Raw genomic sequence first — 18,371 nt, 5'->3', positions numbered from 1 at the left:
GTTAGAAAAGCGAACAAACTCTGCTTTTGCACCAAATAGGTGGCTGTGTGGCCATATAGGCACACATATGCTTGCAGATAACTGTTCTGTAATTAAAGATGCAATTCAGTAGAATTATAGCATGAGATCACAGGTGGATACATAGGAAATCCCGGCTGGGGGTCTGCAACCTTCTGTGGGGAGGGAGCTGGGGGTGCTTTTGGGGGGGAGCATTGTTTTACAGAAGACATGTAGATGAGGGTAGACACGTTGCTCTCTTTTAATGTGCTCCACCTCTTTCCAAAAGACAGAAAATAAATAAAACAAGCAGGTATTGTGAAGAGGCAATTAGGAGCCGCAGTACATGTAAATTACAACCATTCGTTTTTGAAAAGGGCAAAGGATAAAAAGAAGGAATATTTCTTAAGTGTTTACACCATAATTAGTAACACAGACTGCTCAGCTTTTCACTTGCTGAAGCTGATGCTGGAGCTGGAATTAGGCCTGTGCTAAAGACTTGTAGGGACATTTCATGTTTTTTAAAGGAGGAAGCGTCAGAAAGCTATGAGAAAGAAATTGCTACAGCACTTGACTTTGTCAATTAATATGCAACTTGCCACTATGTCACAAGGAGATCTTTTGCCACTGATACCTAAAAGTCATCTTAGCCAGAAACAACCACTGATAAGTTAAAAAAAAAAAAAAAAAACAAACAAAAAAAAAACCAAAACCCTTCAAGATGCTATGCTGAAGTTCTAGTAACTGCACCACACACAGTCTGGGAAAAATCTTCAGACTTTCTATGCCTGCATCTTTTTTATCTGAAAATGGTGCTCTGTGGGTACGTACTGCCCGAGATGATTTTGTTTGGCCTTGGCAAGATGCCTGCTATTTACCAGGCTGAACAATAATGGCTCGTTTTTCACTCATCTTACCTGTCTGTGCCCATTGTTTTTAATTTTTCTTTTTCTTTTTTTTTCTTTTTTCTTTACCTTTTTTCTTTTTCTTTTTCTTTTTCTTTTTCTTTTCCTTTTTTTTTTTCTTTTTCTTCTTCTTTTTCTTTTTCTTTTTATCTTTCTCTTTTTCTCTTTCTTTCTCTTTTGTTCTTTCTCTTTTTTTCTTTCTTTTTCTTTAAATTGGAAACTCATTGGGGAAATCTTTTGGCTATTTTTTATATTTATTTAATTCTAACTGCGATTAGGCTGAGGCATTGATAATAATGGAATTCTTGATAACATGCTTAGTTGCAAACTTCCTGTCAAGGATAGCTTGGCCGTGGTCCTTCTGCACTGGTTTACCCACCTGCTTTTGGAGCGTACCTGTCCCTTGCAGATTTGCTATGTGGAAACACTCTGATACTACCACTTTTAAGCAGCCTGGGAAGTCAGATGTGATGGTTTTACAGGCAGGAGTAGACTGCTCTTCTGATCCATGGAGTGGAAAGCCTGACAATCAGTACTGCATGCAGGCAGGTCACGACGTGGAATCGCTCTGTCCATTCTTGGCCTGGGACGAGGAGGAGGAAAGGGGCAGAAATCTTCACGACAGCCTCTGTCATCCCTAGAGCGAAGGGCATTCGCGGCACGGCGTGTCTCCCTCCATGTGTCTGCAGATGTCCCTTCGTGTGTCTGTTTTACAAGGGCCTTGCAGGGAGCTAGGTCAGGTGGCTCGGAAGCAAACATATAGAAAGGATGACTTCCCACCAAATATATGGCTGTGGAGGGAAGAGGACGGCTGATAAGATCTGATAGAAAAATACAGCTATGAGTTGGCTTTTACAAAGGGAGCACCATCAGATTAAAATATTTGAAATTAACCTATGAGACTTCGGTTAGAACCAAATAACCACTAGTCTGTGATCTCCTCTTACCATCACTGCTCCTATAAAGCACGTAAAACCATCTCTCTGCTTCCTTTCGCTTTTTCTCTTCTTCTTCTCTTTCCACTTCCCCCGCCTGACTGTAAAGATGATGTCTCTGAAGTTGAAAAGAAAGCACCTACATCTTAGCTGTGTGCACTGTTCTTGACCTGTGGATAAGCATCAGCCCCTCTGTTTTTCCAAGCCACCATGCCCCAGCTCTCCCTGCTCCCTCAGGTCTATCACAAAGTCTCCCGCTGTGGGCAAATTAGGTTCTGATCTTGAAGAAAAAAAAAAATATCTTGTTTCCAGGTTTTGGTGAACATAGTATGTTGCACAAACCTGCAGAGTGATTTACTGCTTATTCTTGGCATGTCAGGCAAGTTAAACCATTGTGGAATTATGATTGCAATTACAGGACTCTGCGGCTGGAAGAAAAAAAAAAGTCAGTTCAGAGTGACCGGTAGCCATCTGTGCTGGTGCCAGGATGGATACTGCTGTGCACACTACCAGTGCAGAGCCAGACCTGTCCCACAAAGGGTTCACAAAAAAAAAGCCACTTTGGGGCAGTGTAAAGCAGCTACTGGTGAGGGGGAGGACATCAGGAGCCTGGATGGTTGGCATGTGTAGTTAGTGATCAGCTTTGCCTAGGTAATTTCAGGGTAATTTCAGCTGACTCCCCGGCAAAAAGCATTTGTGGCCGTCATACCACTGTCCCAGTCACAGCCTGAGATGCAGTTTAGCTGTTCAGGGCTTTAATATGACAAAAAGTGGGAAAACTCACGTGTGGTATGCCCTGCATATCTTTTATATGTGAATGCCAACTTTGAGTGCTACACACGCAGGATTCCTGTTAAATTTGTCCACTGAACCATACACTATTTACACCAAGAGGCATCTCTGGAGGCCATGCCGCCCAGCTCTGCTCTCAGAGTGCTCCAGGTGGGTCAGGCTGTACTGGGGCCATGTCCATCTGAGTTCAGAATAGCTGGAAAGGTGGAAACACTGCAGCTGACCTGGGCAACCTGCTACCTTCATGGGAATAAATAAACAAATAAAATAAAATAAAGGCCCCTTGCCCAACATGGTGGCTTGCCCCCCCATGAATCCTAGCACGGCTGCCACAGGCATCACGGCTGTTTGCAGGTAAGGGTTCCCATTGCCATACAGTCAAGTGCCTGAGACTGTAATAAAGAAACTATAACACAGATTCCAAGTGCTCAGATACCATAGCAATGAGCGTAATACAAATGCACAGAAAATTTACATTAGCAAGCATTTTTTTTAATAAAAAGCTGAGAAGACTTCCCAAGCATTAATCTGGGTTGAAGAGTGTGTGTATAATGTGTCACTTCCCATACGGCAATGCTTTGATGTGACAAGGCTGAAGCTATGATAGTAGGCATGATGCACAGCCATCTGCTCCACCTTCGCTTCCCCATCACCGGCAGCAGTTGTCTCTCCTTTCTTCCTCTTTTTCTTTCCTCTTTCTCGTTCCTAAAATAATCCTTTCGCATCAGCACAGCTAATAGAGTTTTTATCAAGCTGGATCCCTAGTCTGTCATAATTCTGTTTTTGCAATCACCCTGTTTGTCCAAATTAGAATAAAACTATGTAAATCCGTTTCTTGTAAATCAGTTTCTTGTAATCTTCAATTATTTATATTTAAAATTATTCAGATGTTTGTGAGCTATCTGCTGTGGGCACAGTATTACTGAAGGTTTTTCTTTGGGGATTACACCACCATTTAAGTTTATTTTTGTTTTCCCACATCATGTTTTGGTCTCCTGGAGGAAATAATTCATTCTATCTGCTTTCTTCTCCTTAAGATAAAATGTCCACTTTTGGCTACAATTATTTAAGAGAGTAATGTAGTTTATCAGTGTGCTTGTTTGGAACTAGAATTGAATTTGTGTTTGGAGACCGTATGGTAAATCGCTCCTTTTTTCCCTCTGTTAAAAGAAATTCAGGAGATTTTTACCTATAAATCTTACATCTAACACTGATTATTTGGCCCAGAGACTGATCCTCACTGCACTAACATAAATCTGGCTTATTTCTGTTAAAACTGGTACAGCTACATAATGGTAAGGATGATGCTAGCAAATTAAAGTTAGCTGTGTGGATTTACAGTAGAGTGAAATGGTTGCGATCCAAAATAACTACACTTGGTAAGTCAGATCTGAATTTGGCCCATCATGTTGACTCCCCGTGCTGAGTTGAACTCAGTTGTTTCTTTTATATGAATAGTTGGCATATGTAAAATAACGGAAGACTATGAAAAAATATCACGTCATTTGACATGGGTTACAAATGAGCTGTCAGTCATTCCCCAATCATTACCAACATTTACCAATCATTTCCCACAAGGGAAATAAATGTTTTTTTTTGTTTTGTTGTCTTAGACTTTATCTGAAGAAGTTTTAATGTATGTATGAAGGGAACATCTCCAGCCTAGAAACTGAGGATCATTCTGTTTTAGGTGGACGTAACAGATTTCATTAGGTTTTTCTTGTTTAAAAAAACATTGGTCACCGCACCAACTGGAGCGTGTCACCTGCTTGTAGCCTTTCAGCTGTACAAAGAGATATTTCCCATTTGTACCTGTGATTGAGTTTAATTCTGGTTAATTTTGTATATAAAATTAATATATTAATATTAATTAATATTAATAATGGATATTTAAACACACATACATCTGAAATAATAAAGAAAATTCAGTGACAATGGATTTGTTACAAAGAATTTCAATTTTCAATTTCCTAGCTATGGTGAATGCAAATGATAGTACCCTTCTAACTTTACAAGAAACACAGATATATTTTACACCCAAAAATTTTTAAGAATCTGATTTAGCCCTTTTTTTTTTTTTTTGGTAAATGTTTTGCAGTTATGATGGAAACTCTTAAAAAAGATATTTTCTCAGCTATGCATTCTGCATTGTTGAATTTACTCCACTTTAAAAGGAGGCTACAAAAGGCCGATTTCTTAATGCCCTTTTAAAAAGCAACTAACCAGAAGTAGAAAAAAACAGGCCACCAGAAAACAGACAATAATCCTGAATTAGCAGAGAGTTGAACACGTTATTTAACTTCTTCCTACAGCTCACCAGTTTTTCTGCATACGACAGTGGCCATGAGCCTATGTAATATCTCAAGGGTGGGTGTCAAGAGGATGGGGCCAAAGTCTTCTCAGTGGTGCCCAGTGACAGGACAAGGGGCAACGGGCACAAACTGGAGCACAGGAAGTTCCACCTCAACATGAAGAAAAACTTCTTCACGTTAACGGTGACAGAGCGCTGGAACAGGCTGCCCGGGGAGGTTGTGGATTCTCCTTTCCTGGAGATATCCAAAACCAGCCTGGATGCAGTCCTGTGTGACCTGCTCTGGGTGAACCTGCTTTAGCAGGGGGGTTGGACTAGACGATCTCCAGAGATGCCTTCCAACGCCTACAGTTCTGTGATTCTGTGAACCTGGGTGGAAGGGAGCTGAGACTGATTCAGTTCTTGCACCTGCCTTGGTTGGTACCTTCAGGCAAAACATCTTTGGCTCCTTATGTGAAAAAGCTTTTACACTTTTTTTTTTTAGAAACTTTGCCTCTTTGTTTTATTTTGCCCACCCTGCGGTACAAGGAACATATACATGCTCAGAACTGTTTGTTTTGGCTTTTTTTTCCTTTTTCCTTAATAAGAAATAATCAATAGAATCATAGAATCATTTAGGTTGGAAAAAATTTTGAGATCATGGAGTCCAACCATTAATCTAACACTGCCAATTCTACCAACAAAATCAGAACATTCAAACAATTGAGTTACTAATCCATTAGACTTCAGTTTTGTCTCCCTTCTTCAGATAATCTGAGAAAGAGAAGTGACCGCTGAATATGTTAAGCCTGGGGAAGCATAAGCTAACTTAAAATACATAATGCACATCTTCCCATAAGTGTATTTTTGCAATATTGTCAAGGTTTGCTTTAAGTAAGTGAAGACTCCAACTCAAGAAAGCATCCTGATTTCAGAAAAGGAATTTGAGGACTTGCTTAACATAAATAAGATGCTCAAGCACCTGGAAAGTCATTGGGACTGAGCAGCCGAGTCAGATAAAGCCCATGGGCAAGGTATTTGTGTCTTGGCTCTGCAGACCTTGGCCGTTGCTTTGATAAGATTTGACGTTCCTGACCCCAAGACTGCTGGCCACTCTGCCCTGATTTGTGGGGGTGGTGTGGGACATTTCAGAACTGCATTCACAGCAGCCAGCACATATTTGGGGTACGTGTTTAACTGTCGGTTGAAAAGAGTCCTCATTGAGGGAGAAGTCCCTCTCTTGCAACATTCACAGTTTAATAAAAGATTAAGGAGTTGACAGATAAACAGGTAAAATACATTAAAAAAACACTTACAAAATTGTTTAACATGTTCCTTTGATCACTTAACCTTCCTGCTAGGTATACATTCATCTCCTCTGGGACTTTTTAAAAAAAATTCAAAATTCTACCACTTCAAAATGAGAAAATTCCCTTTTTTCCCCCAAGTGTGAGTGATGTTTGCACATGCCCAAAAAACAGAGAAAGAATTTCATCTGTGGCTTGCAAATTTTCCACATATCCAAAAACATAATGGTTTTAGTATCTGTCATCTTAACTGAGGATGAAAGTAGGAGTTTTATGTCTGTATGAAAGGGATTTTCCTAAAGGGATTCATCATGTGCTTCTAGCCACTAAAAAGCCCCCGTAAACCTGTCCAGGCAACATGTATTTGTATCCAGAAAAGTTATGTTTGGTACTTTTTGAGGGTTTCATTGCTCTTTCTAAACTTGCTGTATTTTGACTGATAATTATTTAGGGAACTTGGCTTTACAGGCAGAGACAGACGAAAAATAGTTTCTATGGGATATTTTAACACTGCTTTAAACACTTAAAATAGAGGGGTTTTTGTACGTGCATGTTGCCTATCCAGAATGCAGAGGTCTGGTATAAACATTTTACTGATGCTCATTTGCAGGGAACTGCATTACCACAAAGGAGTCAGTTGTGTGTAACACGACCAGCCACTTTTACATGGATAAAATCTGTATTCGAGGCTGCATCACATATCCTGTGTATTTCAGAAATATCTAGGTCCTTCTCTTACTTATTTTATCCAACATCTTCTACTACTAAATATTAAAGAGGAGATATTCCTTCCTATCCGCTGGCTTTCTTCAGCCAGTTCTCACTCTGCCTTTCGTGAGATCCTCTCAGTTTCTCCTTTCAGATCTGTTTGCTTTTTTCACCAAGCCTCTTTTACTTCTTTTTCCTTCCCCTTCAGAGTAGAAGTGGTTAAAGGCTGAGGTTGCAGCCCTCCAGCTGCGACCACCAGGTCCAGCCTGAAGGGCAACCGAGCTCTGGCAACTTGCAGCTCCATGTGGCTTTCTAAAGCCATCAGATCACATCTTAAATTTCAGTTCAGAGCCTGTGACAAAGCATAAATTAAAAATTAAAGTCTCTACAAGAACAGCAAAACCATGTAAGAGCAAATAGTGGTAAAAAAAGACCCTGTACATCTATTGGGATTGACTGCAAAAAACGTGCACAAAGTTTGATGCAAAAGCTCGTCTTCTTTTCCTAGTTGGAGGAGTGTTTGACTTGTGAGGAAACACAATTCTCTGTCTTTTCTTATGTGTGCTTCAACATTTAGGTATTCATATAGACACTGAAATATTTTGTTTAGGAAATTACCATTTGAGCTCAACAGACAGTGAGGCCACAAGAAAGCACTGTGATTTTCCAGCTGTTCTGAGTTGTATTGCATGCGTTAAACCAGAGATGCTTTTATCTCCATTTTGGAAGTGGAAGGCATCCTTCCATTCAGAGAATGACCACTTTGAAGTTCAATAATTTGCACCCAACTGGAGTGTCTTCCCAGGGAGCTATATCATAGCCAAACCTTTTTTATTATTTTCATTTTTAGGTTTATCTGTGTGCTTAGACAAGCTGTAATCTCAAGTGTATGATTATATGGTTCCTGCACATTGTAATCCAGCTTTTTCCAAAAACATGTGATTTGCTTACCAACAAACAGTCCATTCCACCAGAGTCATAATTTAGCAACTCTTCAAGCAGATGACAGGTTGAAACCAGAATTGACTGTAAGGGAGAGAAAATAAGTCAAAAAAATGCGCTTAATGTCTGGCACTGTCAGTTACTGTTCTTGCTATTTTTGCCAGCCATTTGATGGTTCAGTAGAAGAGTCAGTGTCCAACATCTTCCCACAACATCCTCCTCCCTCCACTTGCTGGTTTGCAGTCCTGGACATCAGTTCAGCCCTCACTCCTCCTCCATCACATCCTCTCTGACAGCCAAGCCGGGTCACAGTTTCATCTTGCAGCTCACCATCATCTTCATTGCCCTTGTATAGTTATTCATAGAGTTGCACTGGGCACCAGGTCAGTGAATTTACCCAAATAAACAGATAAATAAACAAACCTTTCATTTTTTAAAGTTATCTAAAAGCGGATTGTTTGAATCAAAATCTTGCCCATCCTAAATTTCCTTGCTGCATTTCTTCACTAAATTAACAAACAGGACAATTTAAAAACAAACAAACAAACAAAAAAACCCAAACAAAACCAAAAACTTTTTGTATGTGAGGTAGAAAAAATCAGCCACATCTGTTCTGTTTTGTTTGTTCTTGCTGGCAGGGCTGTTGCCAAAGGTGCTTTCCATAAGCACGTGCATGTTGGTACAGCGTGCTGGGCATCACACCTTGCACGGACCTGGCCCCCATGGCTGGGATACCTCCTATGGCAGCGCCCCTCACCTCAAAAAGCCTCACTAGCAAAAGGTCTGCTGACCGTGCCCATGGGCTGCTCTCCCTGATTGCCCAGAAACGCACTGTTCTCTCTGGGAGGTATTTGCACTGGATGACAGTCCCTGCTGGTGCTGCGGTCCCTGTAAATGGAAATTAGTGTAATGTTTTGTGTGATGCTGTGGGTAGATATGTGTTTCCTATTGTGCTAAGTGCGTTTCAGTACAGACATGCAATGGAAGTCTAGCTGTCTGTAACTCTGTCTCCGTGCCTCTCAATTTCTCTCTTTCTCTGCTAGAGTGTAATTTCACCTCTCTGTTTATAGTATTAGAGTCTCAATTTTACATCTGTTTTCTAAAAGCTCTTGAATTAGGCTATTTGAAATTTCCTTGTGCCAACGTGACCTCATCCAGAGAGAATCCTGTTTTGGAGGGAATATTAATATTTCTACAAAGCAGGAGAACAGGACAGGGGTGACAGGAAAATCCAGTAAATAGCAAGCAGCTTTCTGCAGGGGAAGCTTTAATCTCGTGATGACACTACTCATCCCAGATGTCTGAATAAAGGGAGTTAACATGATCAATGGTAATTAATTGTAGCCATTTTTTGCTTTATTTTAGATGTTGCTGAGGGCTTTTTGGAAGAGGCTAGTGAAAATGTTGCACCCATCCAAGACACTTGCAGGCTACTGTAGGCTTACCTGGAATTTGCAGCACTGGTCCTAATGCACATACATCCAGGAAACTCAGTTTCAGCTATGTCTTCTTAGAAATAAAATAAGACCTTTGAGGTGACTCCAGAATTGTCCTGAGGGAAGATGCTCTGCAGTAGCATCCTATGCCTGGCATAAAAATAAAAGAATGATGTGAAATCGGCAAATGATGCTGCAGGATTTTGTGTGGCCTGTGCTTCTTCCTCCCCCTTTTCTGGTTGATATCGTGTCCTGTGGCACGTTCTGCTTTAAATTAGCTGATAAAACTTGCAGAGGCAGGTGAACACCCCCGCAATTTTTGCATGTGCCACAGGTGCCACCAGCAACTCCCCCTCCTTCCAAGACCCTCCAAGCACAAAGGCTGACGGACCAAGACCTTCCTGGGTGCAGAATCGTGTCCAATTGTGCAGGGTTTTTTTTTTATGCACAGATTTAGAATTCCCAGACAGGTGATTTTACTGATCTAAAAAGTTTAATTCCGAGGATGGATCACAATTAAGGGATGCGCAATACACGCAGAAGTCAGAGCTGCTGTCATGTATGAAACATGGATGGTAAGTTCTTGTACAATTTTAATTGATGACAGAATTATTTTGGAAATATTTATAGCTGAGCTAATTTCTTTTGAGCTCTTTCTCACATTCCTGGAGCGGAATAGAAAGCTGCATAGATGAAACCTTTGAGTGGTGTTTTACCATGTGAGATCTAAGTTAAGTTAAAAAAAGTGGAAACGAGTTGACTTACAGTAGTTTCAATTTTATTTTACAGCAGGTCTGGAATAAGTTTGAACTCGTCTTTGCTTTGGCAGGGAAAATAAACATTAAATAGAAGCAAAGTCAATCACATTTCAACATTTGCATTTTCACCATTGAGCGTGTTTTCCTGAATTATCATCTTGTAGCAGACACCTCTGCTTTGCTTTGATCTTGCACTACCAAAGGTATTTTACAAGAAGCAGCCATTAACACCCCCCCCCCCCCCAATTATGACAATTTCTGTAAAGCTCACCAAGTAATATAAGGTGCAGGGTTTTTCATTTTAATTTTAATATGCTGTAGTGTAGAAAGAAACAAATAATGAAGTGTTTTAAAGAATCCTTTTATTTTACTTCTCCCCCAGTACAGCAGCAGGAGATGTGGGGTTAATGTGAAGGATGATGACAAAATGGACTAGATTTCCTATCTAGCCAGAGGATTTATAGGTTGGGTGAGATACCAAGTGAAAAACAGTTGTGCAATTGAGCTAATAGGAATAAAATTTCCTGCGAAGCTTATGAGCTGTTGCTACAAATGCTTGTGTTTGGTTTAGTTCATTGTTACCCCTTCAAATTATAGTTATGGACAGCTCCAAAGTACAGCCTGTGCTTCCTTATTTGAAATGTCATTGCTTGAATCAGTTTTTTTCATTTGTATAAATATATTTCTTGTGTTGTCAGAGAATAGGGGAAAATAAGTCTCTCATGTGAAACAGAAATGGGCCAGAGAAAGGAGTCCAACTAACACAACGAAATTCTGCAAACATGAACAAAACAAAGTTTGTAGTTAATCAATTAATTAATTGCCCAGTTTTGAATAATTAGCTGTCTTTAAGAGTTATTGTAACACTGATGGGCAGTGTATTGAGAATTAACAGGAAATTCCTTTTTCCGCTCCGGTTGTGAAATGTTATAGTTTAGCATAAAACAGATACGTGAAATTGTCCATCATGTACTCACAGTAACAAGTATATATAAAATTTTTAATTGTGCATTAGTAAAAGATAGTCCCATTCTCCACCATAAATGCCACTAGCAGACCGTTTGCCTGATGCTATTGTGGAAGCTGCTATCTCTAGCTGCTTTAAAGGCATTTACGCACTGAATTACTTTAGGGGAGGAATGCTGGGGTTTTGGTGCAAGAGCTCCACTGGCATCTGCAGCTAACTTACCAAGGTCAGAACCACAGCTTGAACCACAGTCAGTATGCAATTCACAATCCTTAAAGTATAAAACATTTAATCGTGCTGGAAAATGCAGGGCTTTACAGGTGGCTTTTAAATTTGCAACCCATCAGATGTCACCTTGTCCAAAGGAAAACCAGGGGTGGGTATCATTTGGCCAAACATAGGCATAATTCTCAGCAATAATTCTTCTCATGCAAAGGTAGACATCTAAAACAGATCATATGAATCACGCTTTGAAAGGGCCTGTGAATGACGAGGGCAGCCTGGGGTGACTGTCTCCTCCCTTGCTGCAGATGTCTGGCTCTGCTGAGGAGCCTGTCTTGGGTCATTGACTGTACCTGACTCTCTAGCATGGTTGCAAAAGGGTTCAAAGTGGGATTCACCTCCCTGAGCTCCAGCTGAAATCCAGAAGGGAGACCACTACACACAGCAGGTAAATAAGGAGCTCCAGACTGCAATTTGTCATCGCCAAAATTTAGTGCCTCTTCCGCCACTGTACCCGGACAAACCACCCTGGAAAGATATCCCTCCTCAAATGTTTCCTTGGATCCGCATTAAAACATTTTCCTTATATTATGGAAGTGGATTTTGCTAGTCCACTCTGACTAAATAGATGATCTTTCTGGTTTTGTTGTTTTGGGTTTTTTGGTGGTTTTTTTTTTTTGGAATGGCTGCATTGTGTGTGATTACAATAACACATCTGCTCATAAAATGGGCATGCAAGACACTGTTGTGAAGAATCAAGGGTGTGGGCATTTGTTCAAAGCAACTGGTAATGTATTGCTTGCAACCATCTGACAGATTGCTAATAGGGCACAGCTGTTTTATGTGTTCATGATTCCTTCGGCCACTCTCCACAATGGAGTGGGAGATACAGCATGTACAGCTAAAAAGTTTCCCATTTGTTTGTTTCCAGCAGGAAAAAAAAATATATAAAAAGAAAGCCTCAAATGATGCTTTTAGAGATAAACCCTACAAATAACAAGGAATATTCTCATAAAGATTGAAGATATACACACAGCTCTGTGTGAAATGAACATTTTTATTTCTTGCTGTCTTCTATGGTACATTTTTGCTAAGGTTGTGGAACATGTCTTTAGTTATATAAACATGTGCAGCATCATTCAGGCAATGATTTCCAAAGATGAACAAAGCTGTAATTCTGCTGTTTTGCACAAATCAGATTTGCATATTATTTTGCTCCTTAACTTTCAGAAATGACTGTGAAAAAAACAGACAAAATTCCATTCTTCCCTAAGGAAAGGAAGTCATTACAGGTAATCCCACACTGATGAGCACAGTCTAAATACCTAGGTAAAGAAGAAATCTTTTGTTAATTTCTATATAGCAATACAAATCATTGTAAATATAGAGTTCTTTTCCATTTGTGAGATACTTTAAATAATCTGTCTCTTAGAAAGATCATTGATGATTGAGGTAATGTCCTAGATACTTTTGTTTTGTGTTGTATATGTGGTATTTATAAAAAGAGCTGGATCAACAGCTTTGGAATTGAAGCTTTCTTGATGAATATAACAAAGGGTCATGCTGTTGATGTGCAGGACTAGTTTTTCTCACAGCAGGTCAACATTTGCTTTCCCACCATTTGGAAAGAAAGACTTGGGATGTTCTCTTGATTCAATCATCTGAAAGAGTGTCAAAGCACTAGATTAAAGAAAATGTATTTTTGGACATCATTAAAATTGAATTAACAGTGTTGAGTGTTGGCGCTTCTTTCTTTCAGTTGCACATTTTAATTATTTCTCCATCTAATGTGTATTTTTAATCTATTGAGGAGCGTTAGCATGTTTGTTTAAAACAAGAATATTCAAATATTCTGTTAATAAAATAGTTCTTGGTGGACAAATGTATTCTACAAGGTTTTAACAGCTCGACACTTTTCCTAATTCCACCATAAACACTGGCAGTCTGAAGGTGCCAAACAGCAATGGGTACACTTTAGCAATTCCAGTTGTTTGTGCACGTTGGTGCTTTAGTGCCACCAACAGTGGCATTTTTACCTGCAAACCTCTTTACTCTTGCCTGAATATGGGCCTGGCAATAGATGGAAAAGGGAAGCTCATATTGTGTGTGGATTTTGAAAACATGTATTGTGTACAACTTTGCAACACAGGGATGTTATAGGAGGCTGGAAACCATCTCTGTCTGGATGCTTCAGTTCTCTAATATATTTTTGCCACAGCACAAGTGATATTACCCTGCATTCTCATCTTTTTCTGTCCAGTTATTTGCATACTCAGATGATCTTACGGAGTTGTCTAACAGCAATCAAGTATCTGGCAAAAAGGTTTGTTTCCCCTAACTGTCTTGAAGTGAGACATAAAATTTTAGCAAGCAGTTAAGGTGCTTGTGTAGCATCCAGATGATAAATGATCCCACCTCTTTGAACTGCGACTTCTGGAGGTGCTTCTCTCTAACTGATAATGCCTAACTGCTAGGTAACTCAAATTAGTAGAGATTAATCCCAGTGTAAAGGTCTAAACTCCATCAACTATGTCTGCAAAACTGTGTGTGCAAACGAGGGGACATTGTAATCACTCTGCAATTTAAAAAAGTTGCATAGCTTCTTTATTTCCCATTCTGAAAAATTGAGTTTATGTAACATAAGCACATACGAAAAGATACACACATGCTTCTTCTGGTATGCGTACTCTTGTCTATAAAGTTACCATTTATTAATACCTACATGTGCACACATACAGAGATGTCTGGGGACATAACGCAAACCCAAACAGATAACTATCCTCCTTAACAGATAACTATCCTCCTTAAAATAATAATCATAGAGGCATAACTTCTGACTGTAAACTGTTCCTGGAATTTCCTTCATTTTCCCTTCCAAAGTGTTGTACTTAGGGACATGGTTTAGTAGTGTTGATAGAGCTAGGAAAAAGGTTGGACTCAATCAAGGTTGGATCCTGAAGGTCTCTTCTGATCCAAACTGTTCTATGATTCTAAGTGGCTTTTATCCTCTCGAAGTTATTTATGTAGACAGGTAAGCAGTCCAGTCGGCTGGAATGAATAGTGAAAAGCAAACAGTTATTTATATGGAGAATACATGGTTTGGATCAATGAAGGAAAGACATGCTGTTTTGCGATTTACTTGCTTATTTCTAGTGAGGATCTAGAATCAGTTATAAGACAATACCAATCTTTTTTGTTTGTTTGTTTGTTTGTTTGTTTGTTCTTACAGGGTGTTCAAGGAAATCCTGTGACTGGGAAACTTCTGTGTCCATCTTATAAATGTCCCTGATGAAAGCCCTGTGCTCAGGCCGACAACTACAGCTGAGTCTGATTCCCCAAACACACCTTCACTTAGCCCCTGCTTGGCATTACACAGTATGTGGTTTTCCTATGGAACTTCATACTGAGGAGTATTGTGTATGATAAAAATGCCCTTAAATTATGTAGAAAATTCATTGGGGAAAAAAAAATCCACCCAAGGCTATTATATGCAAGGATGCAACCTCTTGGTCAGGGTGTTCCTCAACGACAAGATACTGATAAAAAAATAATACACACTTACCCAGTTCTTATGCTATTACCTGAATACCTGCTGTTGACCGTGGTTGGAGACAGGATAAAAGGCCAGATGGACCTTGGATATAACACACTAGAAGCTGTTGTCATGTCCTTGAGGCACAAAGCAAGGTCAGGTGTCACCAGGGACATAAAAGGAAGCTGGAAAGTGTTTTGTAAGTACAGTAGTAGTGAGAGAGAAAACAAAGGGAAGGGTTGATTCGCTGCTCAGGGGAAAGAAAGGTATACTAATGACACTCCAGCAAAAGATTTTAATTTGGTTTTGTTTTTCATTTGTTACTTGGTTGAAACCAGTTGTCATGGCCAGCAATCATGTTGAAAGGGCAAGATTCCAGCTACTATAGGGAAATACAAGATTAGGGAGGATTACTTGTTTTTAAGTCACCAGCATTGATGAAATCCACCTTGAGGTACTAGAAAGCTGGCTGAAACAATTTATCTGTGGTCTTGGAGGAGTCAGGGAGGACAGGGGTTGGGTCTTCTATCCAATTCAAATACCAACATTCACCATTTCTCTAGCAAAGCCTTCAAAGTACCGCCGATGCTGTGGTCTCACCGCAGGATCAATTAGGACAAAACTGAGTTGCACAGAGACTGCTTGAGCTTTCAAAACCAAAACCTAACCAAGAGAAATGCTGCAGGGTGGGGGTGGGGGGTGGGGGGGTGGGGATCACATATGCTACATTTTTAATAGTCCTTTTTAAGGTTTATTCATGTTTCTGCTTTTTTCCCCTCTAAAGAATTTACTTCCCTCCATTACTCATCCTGAAGTATGTTGAGTTAAAGGTATAGCAGCCATATAGCACTATAAGGGGCATAGGAAAAACTCATAGTATAAGAAAAGCTTATAATTTTTTTTAATAGAGTGGTGGGAAATGAAGAGTGCCAAAGAAACCCCAAACAAACCAGTTAAAGAGTTGTATTAATTTGAGATATTCAATAAAAGGGAAAAGAGCTACCATCTACTTTTTATTTTTTCCACTGCTATTTAGGATATCTGATTTAATTGGTACCCGTTGATGGCAACAAAATTACACAAAACCACACTCCTTCCAGCAGCACAGTCAATTCCAGTGCAGTTAGATATCTATGATTTCTTGCTCTTCGAAGAACAATCAGGCCAAAGATTGAATTCCATACACTGCATGCTGAGATTTAGAAGCTGAGATGAACATTGTCCTTGAGTGGTAGGCACTGGAATCCACATATTGACATGCAAAGCCAGTTACACCAGCCTGCTTCTTTTAAATAAAATCAATACATGTAATGTTGACAGTTTCTAAGTATACTGTTCTACAGTTGCTGTCAGAAGACAAAAATGTTTAGATCCAACTGTGTGAGATGTGGTTAAATTGCAGTTCTGTACCATGTATACACAACTTTTTCACCAATCTTAAGACTGGTGAAGGCTGCAATTGTTTTGCTATGAATAAGCAGATTCAAGTCTTACCTTCTTGATATTTAGGCTGGAGGAAACACTGTTTTTCAGAGCATTTTGCTATGCAAAATACAAAGGAACATTTCCATGATTTTTGGTAATTCAGCATCAGATATATTTGTAATTCCAAGTGGAATGGCAATGTTTGAGCTGAATGCAACTGTGAGTCAGTGCTCGTGCTGTGTCGGGTTTATTGTTTCCTGCACGCTCTAAAGCAATCAAACAATTCTGCAAATGTTCTTCAAAGAGTACATCTAGAACGCCACCTCATTAAACATCTCCTTGGTGTTCGTTCCATTTCCCACTTCAAATTGTTGCATTTAGTTGTGAAATGACCTCTCGTAGCAGTGAAATTTTATTAACTCTTCAATTCAGTGGCACAGAGATGAAAATAACAGTGAAAAGGGAAATACAAAAATGAGTGGGTTTGGGCTGACTCATATGGTGGAATGGCATGAAATGGAAGTAAGTGCTACGACTAAATGATTGCATATTGTTTTTTATTGGTGGTATTGCCTTCATCCTCCTAGTAGGGTGAGAATTGCTGTTGTAGATCCATAGAGGTTTGTCTTCTGTCTTTCTGTTAAATAAAGCAGGACTAATTTTGCCCTCAAATACTCTTACTGTATGCATACACTTAAGGTCCAAATTTTGCACTCTTTTCCTTTTTGCTTTCTGTTGCACAATACCCATTACAAATCTGGAGCCAGATTCACTTATCCCATGAACGACTCCTAAGCAAGCAGGGTTAAATGAGCTCCCATGAAAGATGCTTTGAAGAGGCAGTATATATTAGAGTCACTTGCTTCTCTCTCGTCTAAAGCAGAAGCAAAACTCAGTAGCCTTTTAGCCAGCAGTTTATTCCTTGCTTAGCGCTGAGCTGGCATTAGCTCGAGTGTTTAGAGGTCAGAGGAAAGAATTGAAGTTAATAGGGGGTAGGATGGTTTTCCATGTGCAGATTTTCCTCTTTCCCTGACCGTGACCTGCAGTTTGTCTGACATCCACGACAGTCCCTTGCGCGGACATATAGCTGGACCTGCAGCTAAACGTACCTTGCTCAGCGCACAAACCATTAATTCCACTCATTACTTTAAGGGCAGGAAAGCAAGGCTGTCAGGACCAATAACCACTGAAAGTCTATGCTGCTTCACTTCCCTCTGAAATGAGCACTGAGCGGAGTTTAGCTCTGCGCTGGCTGTGAAGAAATGGTTCCAAAGGCACCTCATATTTTACCATTGCCACCGCGTGGCTTTGAACACTCTTTCCAAAACAATTGTCATACACAGAAATACATTCACACCTCTCAAAGCTGTGTACACTACAAACAGTGATGAACATGTTATGGTCCTATATTGTGCGGTCTCAGACATTTAAAAAAACCTTTATTTGAAATTAAGTAGTTCTGTGCTGTTTTTAATTCTTCTGTCACTACAGGATGGTGCCGCACAGAACTTTAGACTTTACTCGTCACCGTAATACCCAGATTAAAATAGATCAAGATCAAAAAGAGGAGCCTTTTCATCAGCTCAACTTCCTGAAAGGCATAGAAATGGGAATTTAAAAGAATTTAAAGGTTTTAATTAGGAGTATAACCAAAGAGATGTGTTTAAGCAATATGAGCTGTTTATTTTATGAGAAAATCGTGAAAGACATATACATTAATTACATCAAAAGTTAAGTTGTATTGGTAGAAAAAGTGTATTACTTGAAAAATTATCAGGTACTACTACACACACACACAGAAATAGTCTTACGGCTCGGTTTTAGAATTTGTTTCAGGCAATTTCGACAGAGATTTTGTCTGCAAAGGATCTATAGGATTTCTAAAAAGGTAAACTTTATACTTATAAAATTAGTGTAAAATAGTAATAAAATACAAGTGAGTTGAAACTCTTTTAAGGGTTTTTTCATTGAATTTTACTTTTTGTTTAATATAAAGCTGCAATGTTGCTGCTGAGCATAAGAAACACAAGGATAAAGCAAGAAGTTTTGAAAAAACCAATAATTTCATAGAGCAAGTGAAAACGGATTTTCTCTAAGAAACTTTTGAAGAATAAAATCTGCATAACCACATTTCATAGAAACAAACTGGGTTTTA

The sequence above is a fragment of the Leptosomus discolor genome, chromosome Z (assembly GCF_034619465.1).
Source record: "Leptosomus discolor isolate bLepDis1 chromosome Z, bLepDis1.hap2, whole genome shotgun sequence".
NCBI lineage: Eukaryota > Metazoa > Chordata > Aves > Leptosomiformes > Leptosomidae > Leptosomus > Leptosomus discolor.
Note: the sequence above shows the minus strand (reverse complement) of the source record.